The 12025-nt window shown below is 43.4% G+C and overlaps 1 long non-coding RNA gene across 2 annotated transcripts in view; it reads right to left on the minus strand.

The window, feature by feature from the left end:
• Positions 1-6686: 6686 nt before the first annotated feature.
• The window catches only part of LOC118241890, a 36420-nt gene continuing 31081 nt past the window's right edge, over positions 6687-12025 (minus strand). Inside the window, exons 4-7 of one of the 2 annotated variants that reach the window (XR_004776402.1) lie at positions 10409-10522; positions 7530-7625; positions 7209-7236; positions 6687-6953 (exon numbers count right to left, since the gene is read on the minus strand). This is a non-coding gene — a long non-coding RNA (uncharacterized LOC118241890). Of the gene's footprint in view, positions 6954-7208; positions 7237-7529; positions 7668-10408; positions 10523-12025 lie in introns of both variants that reach the window. The other variant, XR_004776401.1, reaches the window with a different exon arrangement.

Genomic DNA, 12025 nt, shown 5'->3' on the forward strand with positions numbered 1-12025 from the left:
CAGGTGATGTGCTTGTCACAACCCCCCCCCCCCCCCCACACACACACACACACACACACACACACACGTTTTTCAGAGTACTTCTGCTTTCTTCTCTTACCTTTTTCCCATTTAAGATCATGACAGACCCAACAACTACTCAAAATAAATGCATCATTTATAAATTAAAGAAATGGAATGTTGCGAATCCTATGTTTGTTTGTTGTTTTGAATTTACAGTCATGTGTGCATATCTGTACTGTGTAGTAATGTGAAGTACACATATGTAGATTTGTGGTGTGAGCCTGACATGGGTGGAAATCAAATGCTCTTTTGCACGTGTGCTCATCAGCGTTACATTTCGGGAGGGAATGGAAGCATTCTCCACATCCACACTTCCATAAAGGGCAGTTGTTTCTTGCTCTATGTGTAAGGTGAGCTCCAGGAATGCTCTGACACACAAGCCCTCTCGGCCTGGCCTGCAGTGTTCCAGTGGACTCTAAACACCATGATCGTCACACAACTGTAGCCTTACCTGCCCTCAACACTGGCCAGTGCACTGGGGGATGGGACGATGGTGGTGATTGGATAGGGTTAGGTGTGTGTGTGTGTGTGTGTGTGTGTGTGTGTGTGTGTGTGTGTGTGTGTGTGAGAGAGAGAGAGAGAGAGAGAGAGAGAGAGAGAGAGAGAGAGAGAGAGAGAGAGAGAGAGAGAGAGAGAGAGTATAGAAAGGATGGGATGAAACTGGAGCTGGTGAGGTGTAGCAGAGGGTTGAGGTGAGGGAGGAGCACCTTGGTACCCATGCCAGAGCCTGGTCTTCTGGTTACACTAGTGTCTTGCAGGCATGAAGGTGTTTTTGAATGATTGCACGGACTATCTGCTTGACCTGCTGGCCTTGTTGCATCGGTTCTGAAACTAAACAGTGAGGTATGCTTCAGTGATCATAACCTGTGTTCCACAGCACTCATTTCCTCTCTGACAACCTAGATTATTACCATACTGGAGAGCTATGCTGACACCCACTGAAATAAAGGCGGGGGAAAACACTTTCCAGCTTTGATTTACATGACACTAATAATTCATCATATCAAAAATATAAGTATACAAATCCATATCACACTGCATTGTTTTGTGCCATACTTGATTTATGGCTGAAATAAGAGCATGGAGTGGGCGTTTTAAAGCACAGTGATAGCACCTCCTCTTTCAGGTATTTATTTTCAGTGGGAGTTATGCGCTGCCTGTGTGCCAGCAGCGACTTCCACAGCTCACCGTTGCCCCCTAGAGGGACCAGAACTGCAATGCTTCCCTCTGTCTCTCAGCGAGGCCCAGCACCTCAGTGTCCTGCCAGAGCTTCCAGTTCTCGCCCAGTGATCGCCCTGACACCTTTGCCAGTGATGATTAATTGGCATTGAACACATTAGCGGGGGACTAAATTACCCGCTCCTCTCATTAACCGCAAGACCATTCCTTTTTTCCAGCGCATGCATTGCAAGTGTGGAATCTGTGTGACATGGGTGGGCCGGGCGTCTCGAAGGGCCCTTCATCAGCCCCTTGCCCCATCTCCCTCCGTCAGAGGCAATGCTTGCGATTAATGAACGCGCGGCTCCATCCCCAGTGCCTTTCAGCACTCCCTGCCCACTACCGCAGCAACTGGAGCTTAACGGGAAGGTTGATAATCCTACATGTTTACAGACGTGCACTGGAATTGAGATGTTTAATAATAGAGTTTTTAAAACAGTGAGGAATTATTGTTAGATGTTTTGAAAGCTAATACATTGCAGTGATGTCATGTTTATTACTGTTAATTCATAATGATTTATATTATCCAGCTCATATGAAAATGGTTAAGGTTAGGAGTTATGTTTGTACCTCTCTCACAACTTAATACGTACTGAAAGCAGGGATTTCTCTTGCATGCATCTCGTGCAAAGATTTGGTGAGCTCACACTATTTTCTCCAGTCTAAAAAAAATCATCCCATTTCAGGCAGACTTTTCTCTCCGGAACTTTCCGTGATATGTCAAAATTAATTTGTTGCTTCACCTAAACAGCAGATTTCTGTGCCAATCAGTAGAGACGCTCTGCTGTGCAGAACTGATTCCACAGGCATTTCGTTCCCCTGTGCTGGTCAGCCTCCACTTGCTTTCCCTGACACTTAATTTCTATTACTGGCTTTGCATTCTCACATTTAAATAAAATCGAATGTTATATGGGAGACCATTCGCTGCACACCAGAAAATATGCATTGGCCATTATGGGCTGTAATGTGTTGGCATGTGGGTAATTCCTTTGTGCTCACTGCATGTTTCATTGCATCATTTGAATAAGGAGATTTATCAGTGCGTCTGTTTCGTTTCTGTTTGCCCACGAGTCTAGTAGCCCCACTCCGCCCCAACCCAGAAAGTGTATGTGTGTTCACTGCCGTTTGCTAACACTGCACTTCACTCTGTGGCTGGGCTTCAGGTGCCAATGGCTCTGATAGCTGTATGCTTTTTATACTTTTTATAGATTGAATTGCAAAAAATCTTTGTCTATCTGGCACATCTAAAAAAGCATTTCTGAGGTAGAACCATTTGGTTCTGCCTGGAAGAATGTAGAGGGGCTATTCATCAGGGCAATGGAGTAATGTGTATGATTGGATCGAACACCTTGCTTTGACGAAGAATCATGAAATCAAAAATAAAACAGACGATAATTTCACATCCAGAAAAGCACCAAGTTGCCGACTAGACACTGGCAACTGGGTGAGGCGAATACGTCAGATGGAATCACCACAGTCAGGGAGGCTTGTGTGTTCAGATTCAGCAGAGCTGCGCTATAGTTTGCTTTGAGGTGTGTGAACCTGCGCATACACCCTGGGGAGTTTGACGGAGTCAGAAATAGAACTGAGCCAGGCAGGTACTAAGGCCATGTAATAGAAGGAAGTCCCCTGACAGGCTGCAGGATCTGTCGTGTAAGGGTCAAGTGACTGCTGTCCCCCATGCTCTGAAGCAGAACAGCACCCCCATGGTCTTCTGCACACAACAGGGGTTCTAGAGCAGTGAGACTGAGTTACAGTCCCAAGCCAGGCCTCAGGACCAAACACACAATCCACATTTTCTCTATGCCACCTCCAAAGTTGCCTGAATTGAGCCATTTTGGAAGCCATAGTACCGGGGGCTGGTGTACTGGTAGCTGGGTTAAAGTTGAAATGTGGAATGTATTCAGAAACACCAGTGAACCTGATTTCCCTCTTCTGGATCCTCATGTTCTATATTTTGTTTGCACCCAACTACAAGCAGTCATGCACACACATACAAAAAAGCTGATATTCAAATAGCACTGGAGACGTTCTCATCTACAAAAAAATCAGTATCATGAGAGATACATTCTTCCTTGGTAATTATGCTCTCTGTTTACCAAATCACTTCCTATCAGGTTTTGCACAAAATAAAGACTGTGGCTTGAGGGAAATTTTGGTTGTTTACCTTCTTCTTTGCCATGTATGCTTAAAATAATTAGAATTTAAATACTCTTTGTCAGCTTCTAGTAATTTTCGGTGGCTGATGAGTTCAAGAGGGAAAAAAACACATGATTTCAATTTGAATTTTATTGGGAACTGTGAAGCATGGAAAGGAATATTTGAGCTCTCTCTCGGTAGCCTTTACACAAGGATTAAATTCCTCCAAATGTATTAATCAAATCAAATATGGAGTTTACAGGCTTGGTGTATTAGTGCTGGGCATTTGCATTAATGTGAAATAGGAGTGAGCTGAGTGAGCCGATGTGCGGAGTGAGCAGTAGACCTCTCTCGTAAAACTGCAGGAGGGTCCATTTTCACCATGGCCAAACACAACCTTTGTGTCCCAGTCCAGCACATGTCATGCTGCTCTGAGAGACAGCGCTCTCCCTGACCCAGCAGGCCCTGACTCCTGCTTCCAGAGCACTGTGTGAGCAGCTGTGTTAGAATGGCTGGAATGAATGGTTAATCTGACTGGTCCCAGCAGCTGGGTCAGGGCTCTGATGTATCTCACACACACACGGCTGTTGTGATTGTGTGTCTCTGGTGGCATAATTTCCAGTCTGCATGGTACGAATGCTGGACTAAGACACTGTGAGTTGTTCTGATAAACAGGACCTCTGTGTAGAGGAGAAAAAAGGAAGGGCTAATAAATATATGACCGATCGGGTTTTCTCTTACCTCACTTAGATACACACATTAGGATAATTACAAATTAAAATCAATGAAGCAAATCCCTTACACCCAAACAGTTAGGAATATTGGACTATTGACCATTCTACTTTGAAAGAGAGAGACTGGTGACACATAGTAAAAGGTCTGATAGATTATTTGCATCATGAATATTGATTGACTGTCATCCAAGCCGCTATTAATGGTAATTCAGGTATTTGTCCCTATTGCCATGGCATTAGAAGGACAGACTGTGCAGCGTCAAACCACCTGCCAGGTTTCTGTATCATCCCAATAGGGGGTCCCGTGAAATGAAGAGCCCCACCCCCTCAACCCCCAATTCAGATCCTGAACCTGCACGCTTTACGGCGAGCAGCTGCTGGGTGGAGCTTCTGTAAAGCTTTACTGCACTAGAGGAGCGATGAGGTGTGGGAGAGGTGAGTTTATAGTGGGCTGGGGGCTCTGAGGGTAGGCGGCCTCATATTGTTTACTGTCCCTTCTTATCACCTTTATGAAGCAGGAGCTGCAGCCTGCGCCGTGGAGTGTGAAGAGCACTTTGGCTGGTGACGGGACGCTCAGAGGCGAGCCTGCACAGCCCTCCTCTGACGCAGGCCTTGGAAACATGAGCACAGCCTGTCTGGCGTACTCCCAGAGCTGCTCAGACCCCACACACTGCTGGACAGCAGCCCAGTTAGAGCTTCATTTTGTGATGGCATGGCTAAGTCCGGGAACCAAGAAAGGAAGCTTTATGTCTCAGAGATATCAGTACAGTGAGGATGACAAATTGTCCAATTACCACAAGCAGACAAAAACAACTTTAGGTTTGGACCGTAACACACGATTGTCTTGCTGTTGTGGCATTTAACTTTCTTCTGTAACAACTGACGCCATTTCATGGCACGTACAGGTTAATTAACCAGAACTGGCAGAGTAGACATATATAGGCAAGTGCTGAAGACAGCAATTATCTCATCTTTCTTTTGTGTCTTTTTAAAAAGACACAAGACTGAACTTTGCTTGCTCACCATGAATACACATTATCTACAATTTTCCTAACACAGCTCACAGTAAGCAGAATAAACCAGTCTGGAGAAGTTACACCCAGTGGGGAGGCAAATTACATTTTACCAGTAAAATGACTTAGATTAACTTACATTTTCCAACATTTCTACTGACAACATATGCAAAGAATCATTTGATTCTTTTCTCCTAGTCTCTGCTCCCAGAGTGCACATGTATTTTCCTCTGTCCTATCATGTCTGGAGATATAATTCTGGCCAATACTCTGCCGTGTCATAAGCATGTTCTGGTGGATTATAGAAGTGATCTGTTTACCTGACCTCCCGAGTGTCCAAACAGTCTCCTGTCCACTGACTGGAAGAGGAGGAGCAGGCAAGGAGCACTTACTGACCCATGGACCAGGAAAGGCCCATGGCTGACACTGCCCTCCTGCTGGAGACCAGGGTGAAAACCTCAGGAGAGAGGGTACCGATGTAATCACATCGACTCAGTCTGCTGCCCCGCATCACGCCACCTAGCAAAACAAAAATCAATCCGTCTGGCTAAGAAAGAAGGAGAGAGAGAGAGAGAGAGAGAGAGAGAGAGAGAGAGAGAGAGAGAGAGAGAGAGACAACAAGAGAAGGGAGATAGCGACTCACCAGATCAACAAGCCAAGGGAGGGTAAATGCATTCGGCACTGGGAAATATTGGACTGCATAAGACACAATTGAAGATAAATAAGGCACAGGGGCATGACTTTAAAATAGTGTATTAAAGGAGAACCTGGGGGGATTGAAACCATTGCCTGTGAACCCAGTCCCGAAGCTAAATTACAGAGGGGGGTGGGTTTGATTTCATGCTTCACTAACTTATTTTCCCAACACTTTTTCTCTTCTCTCTGTTGGCTTCCTTTTTGCCCCTTGTAAAGCCCCTGGGACAACGTGTTAAAGAGTAGACACTGAGGCTGAATATTAGCTTAGCTTTTACTGCTGTTTTCACTTAAATACCAAGAGTAAGATCACTGTTAACATGGGGCCCTCCTTGAGAATTATACATGCCTGCAGGAAGTAGAATATTCAGCATTCATTAATTAGGTTAAAGAGGTCAATGAGGGTGGAGCCAAAGAGGGTGGCATATTCAGACTATGATTCAATCTTCAGTATCTCTGCTCTGTATTGTATACAATGTCTGCTATGCATTGTCACACAGACAGTGAGAGAGAGAAGCCAGACAAGGCAAGGCTGACGAGGGGTCTGTTCTCCTCTTTTTATAGGGTGTTGTGGTGGAGGAGTGATTCAGGTTGATGCTAAATCCTCACAGGGAGTGAGAGAGAAACGTGATGGAGTCTGTATTGCCATAGGCATCGATAATTAACCCAGGACACCTTCCATTGTCTCACAGAACACTGGACAGAACTGGACGGCTACACAGTCTGGCTTGCTTTGACTCTGTACTTGAACTCACTGCATTTGAATTGAAACAACAGTCATGAGGTTAAACTGAAAAATATCAGCTTTTATTTCAGGATATTTACAGCTGTATTGGGCAAACCCTGAAGGAAGCCTGACCCTTTTCATACAATGCTCCCACCACCTCCATCCAAGACCCCATAAGAAATTGCCCAGTTGGTTCTTTAATTGGTTGCTGGTGAGCTGTGTGTTGTTAAATCAACAGTTATTGCACAAGAGACCAACATAAAGTCTGCACTTAATTCTAAGGTTTGATTTGATTCTGAAGTATGTCGCTGTTGTTTCTCATCAGGAGGCCCAAGGAAGTGTTGGAGATATGAGTTGACCATTAAACTGATGAAAAAGAAAAGATGTAAGTAGATCTTTAGAATTTTTCTCATTAATTATTTTGAATTGTTTAAACATGGTCATATATGAGTAACATGAGTAACATGAAAAGATTTGTGGGGGAAGTATACCAATGTTATTCTAACATACCAATGCTAAAAGTCCACATATGGTCTCTACAGATGCAGCACTAAAGCATTCATTGTTGCAGAATCATCTGGTTGGTACATGGTTAAGGTACAAGAATACACAAGAGCTTACCAAAATAAAACAAGCAGGCATAAGGATGCTGTGGAAGGTGATGGAAGAATATGAGCATTAAGAATAATACACATGGTCAAGGTCAAAAATAATATACATGATGTGATACGGGAAACCTAAACAATGAATATTATTTGTATGCAACATGTAATCTGAGAATAAAGTAAAGAGAATAAAATGCTAACATGATGTCAGGGGTTTATCATAAGATGAAGACCAGGTTAATGTAAAAAAAAAAAAAAAAAAAAAAAAGTACATTTAAAATTCTGGTGAATTCTGGAATAAAGTCTTATAGACAGTGAGACAAAGATTAACACATACCAGGGGAATGAGGAACGTTTGGTGGGAAAGGAGCTCTGTGAAGATCTGAAGCACACCGTCTCATCAGTGAACATGGCGTCAAGGGCATGTATGGAACTTTCCACAGAGACAAAAGCTTCATTTTGGAGCAGTACAGTACTACAAAGGCAGTTGAGGAGTTATTGAGTACAAAAAGCAGAGGTATTATTGATTGGTCACATCAGTCACTCACATTCATTTTGCTTACTAAGCCCTACAGAAAAGAAGCCCCCCCAATACAACCAGGAGATAGACACGTTATAGACCTAGCAGAGAAGCACCAGGTAAAACACAACACGTATGGTCATATCTGAAGCTTGTAGACATCGTAGACTTGGGTATACAACCAAGCATTAAAGCTAATTATATTCATGTGGTGAGTAGGTGATTCTTAAAAAATATAGATTTAAAAGCTGACCTCCGTCGTTGTTTTTAAATGTGGTAGGCAGGAGTCCATAGTCAAAACAACAGCAAAATGATTTATGGATTGCACTGTATGTTTCTATATTTTGTGCCTTAATATGTGTAATTAGTGTATTATAATATGTGCCTTTAGTGCCTTATAATGTGTGCCATTTATATCCCTACATTTTTCAGGAGAAACCCTTGAAATGGATGTTTTAACACCCTAAATGACTGCCAGAAAAATGAGACAAGCACCTGTCCTGCGTGTCTCTGTGGGTGGATGTGGGTTTGTGGCTGTGTGTGTCTGTGTAGGTCTGTGGATGTGAATGTGTATGCCTGTGTCTGGTTAACTAGTTGGCCCCCGAGTCGAGTAATCATACTGGGCTAATCCCCTCCCAGACAGGCTGGCTGTCCGGAAGCGGGAGTTCCTCCACCAGAGCCGGCCAGAGAGTGAAAATGCAACAAATTGCTCTCCATCCCCTGTGATATGGGCCAGCCTGAGGCTGTGGGGATAAGATGATTGAGGTGGCACTGGAAAGAGGGAGCAAGTGGGAGGAGGGATGGCTGAAAAAGCGAGTGAGAGAGATATGAAATGGAAAAGAGGAGACATATCTTAGCACAAGGAGGAGAACGAGAGAAGAGAGCAAAGGCAGATGCAGAGATCTTTTAACGAGAAAGGATTCATAGAATGAGAAAGGGCACAAGCGCGTGTGTGTGTGTGTGTGTATGTGTGTGTGTGTGTGTGAGAGAGAGAGAGCGAGAGAGAGAGAGAGAGAGAGAGAGAGAGAGAGAGGGCACAAAGGGAGGATTACAGAGTTAGGTTGGCAGACTGGTCCAACAGTGATAAGGGAACTGCAGGAAGGAAGAAGTGAACATCTAATCTATCAGACATTTCTACCTCACACAACTGTCACCTTTAAACACAATTTACCTTCATGAAAAGTCAACTCCAGCATTCAATTATAAATTATTATGGATTCTATTCAATCTATTCAGTCATACAATCTATTGAATTCTTAGGGCACTAATTACTGTTTGGGGATTATTAGGTACCGGAATCACAATCCAGTGGGAGGTAGCTTGTTGAGATGAAAAGCAAGTATTTTATATTCCTTTTGACCAGATTTCACGTATGAACAAAACAGCATGAAGTCTTATTTCTATGCTAATGTGGTTTCAAAATGACATATAATTAAATTTGTAGATAATTAAGCTTACATATTTTTTCAAAGAAAATACAATTAAAAATCCCCATCTGGTTACTCTGAGTGATACTCTCTTTCTCATAATTAATATTTTGTTTGTTATGCACATGTACATCCTGCATACCTCTGTACATCTTTCAAAATATGCATGTGTGTGTGTGTGTGTGTGTGTGTGTGTGTGTGTGGGTGTGTGTGAATACAAATAATTGAAGACCTGCTTTACCCTCTCAGACAGCATTCAGTGTAACACCAAGCCCTGACCACAACTCTTATGCATGTTTTTTTAAAAGCTTTAGGGATGCTGTTAGAATGTTCATACTGAGCAGCATGACACCACAGATCTCAAATGAGCTCACCTTTTGGAACCAGTTAAATCAATCAGTGCCATGTAAATAACAATAAAGAATTGGCTCCTCTGACTACAATTCAAAGCAGGAAGAAGAGCTAGAACAGAGTTGTCAGGCCACTTAACCTCAGTCACCAAAGCCCAGTCTTTAGATAAGACTGTATGGGAGACTTCTGCAAGACTGTTTTGAAATGGGCCAGAGGCATAGTCTATGAGCATATTCTACATCCTGCTGTGGGGGTCAAATCTACTCTAACTAGCCCCCAACCCCAGAGAAAATAAACTGTTTCATGCATACATTCCCTCTTTTGAAGTTGCAGGTCAGCCTTGTTTATTTCTGCAGGTCCATAACACGTGAGCCCCAGAAGCCTGCAGACCCGCACAGAGTGCGCACACACTGGTTGAGGGCAGTGGACTCCCCGTCACTTTTAATAAGCTCTCCCTTTCATCTGCTGTATTGCTGGAGAATTGAACTGCTTTAAATGTATAGTTTTGTAAGTCTGCAGGAGGGGCTTTTCAGAAACGCTTGTCTGTGTCGGATTGGGACTATTTGAAAACATTAGGCATGTATCCCCAATGTGCACCGGAATGTGAACATTTCAAATGCTCATCTATTCTGAATACATTTAAAGTAGGGTACTCTCCTTTAAATCCATAGAAATTGTGTGTATGTGTGTGTGCACACAACTGTAGGCACATACATGTGCCTGAATGTGATAGCATAAACGTGCACTTTTGCGCTGCTGATGTAATGATATCTAAAACATGGGAATTACACATATCTAAAACTGACATCCTGACTAATTAGGTGCTTTCTGCTTGAGTGCACATTAAGAATCATTTCAATGCTTTATTCTATCCCAGCATGGGGAGGGGGCACACAGGAAGATGAGTGGCAGAGATACCATGGCAACGGTGGTTAGCGCTGCATGAAGAGCAGTATGGAATTATTTCCGTGTGACTTGACTTCTGGCGACTTGGCAGGCGTTGTAGTTCACACTCCTCCTGAGAGCAGGCACCTACAGGGAGAATGTACAGGATATGTCAATGACATAACTCACGCCACCACATATTTTTGCCTGATACAATATGCTCCGTGTCTAACTCTAACATTAGACATATTTCAAACTTTCTGAAGTTCACCAAGAGCATAGAATCGATGTGAAGCATCTTCTCATGTGGCTAGAATTTCCTGCAGTTGTATTTTTTTATTATCAAATGACACTTTTTTCCATATGAATATAAATAATTTTGCAACTTACCAGTACTATTACCTGAACACAGGAGTTTCTCTTGTCTTGCATCCACCATTTAATAAACCACAGTTTTTTAATGATGGTTTAGAATCTTGTTTTCAAAACTGTAAGCAAAGTTTACCCGGGGTTTTGAAGTTTCTGATGTTTGCTCACTTAATCAGCATATTTTATGCTTGAAAAGGAGTAAAGAGATTCTTTTGAATCAAATAAGCCTCCTTTCTCCATTGGAGTCTTTAGATGAGAGACGTGAGCTCATCCTCCACCTCCACCACTCTGTTCAGTGATGAGCTTAGGAGATGAAAGTGCCTGCAGCTTCTCTGTGAATTAGAATCGCTCTTTGAAGTGACGTTTGTTTATAATGGGAACTGTGTTTTTGAAACGCAAACACCATTTGAAATGAAATGCCAACACACCAGCTGTCTGCCTTTGCCCTCCAAAACTAGCCTTTTATACCCATTTGTTCTTATAAGACGCTGATCTTTTTGGAAATAGCCTACTAATGTAGCCTGTAAGTTCTTGGGTTCTTTATTGTGTTGTGTTTCGTGTTCGGGCCTTAGAGCCTATCCACCCTCTCAGTCTCACTGCTGTTGGTCAGGGATAGCCCACAGCAATGCTTCTGGTCATACATATGTGTCCCATTTTCATGTCAAATGGCTAGTGAGTAGCCAAGTGTCTTGATCGCTTTGCGCTCTAATATATCTTCAGCAATCATTTCAGTTTTGGCTCTCACAGCTAGCATCATCTGTAGCTTCGCCGGTCTGTCTGACATAGGCGATCACTGGCTATTTTCAGCTGCCCACAAATTGTGGTGCTTTTAACTCCCTTTACAAAGCAGCCTGTGCTAATGGCCATGAGCTGTGGACGCAGGCTTCACTACCCATCATTATTAGGTAATTACTGTTCTCCATGCCATGGGGCGAGTAGTCCGGCACAGCCACACACGGCCACTGTCTTTAGCGAGCGCTCCAGCTCCATCAGAGAGCAGGGTGCTTCAAGACCTCCCCTTTCCCCCTCTGAGTTCCGCTCCCATAACACCTCTCACGGTCCTCTACAGCTGTCCCAGCTTCACTGCAGTATGACATCACCCTCCTCGGTGTTTCTCTCTCTCTCTCTCTCTCTCTCTCTCTCTCTCTCTCTCTCTCTCTCTCTCTCTCTCACACACACAAACACTCTTGCTCTCTTACTCTCTCTCTGTCCCTTTCTCTCCTATAGCTTCTCCTGTCCTGGTTACAAACACACACACACACACACACACACACACACACA

Source organism: Electrophorus electricus, chromosome 8 (genome assembly GCF_013358815.1).
Source record: "Electrophorus electricus isolate fEleEle1 chromosome 8, fEleEle1.pri, whole genome shotgun sequence".
In the NCBI taxonomy this organism is placed as follows: domain Eukaryota; kingdom Metazoa; phylum Chordata; class Actinopteri; order Gymnotiformes; family Gymnotidae; genus Electrophorus; species Electrophorus electricus.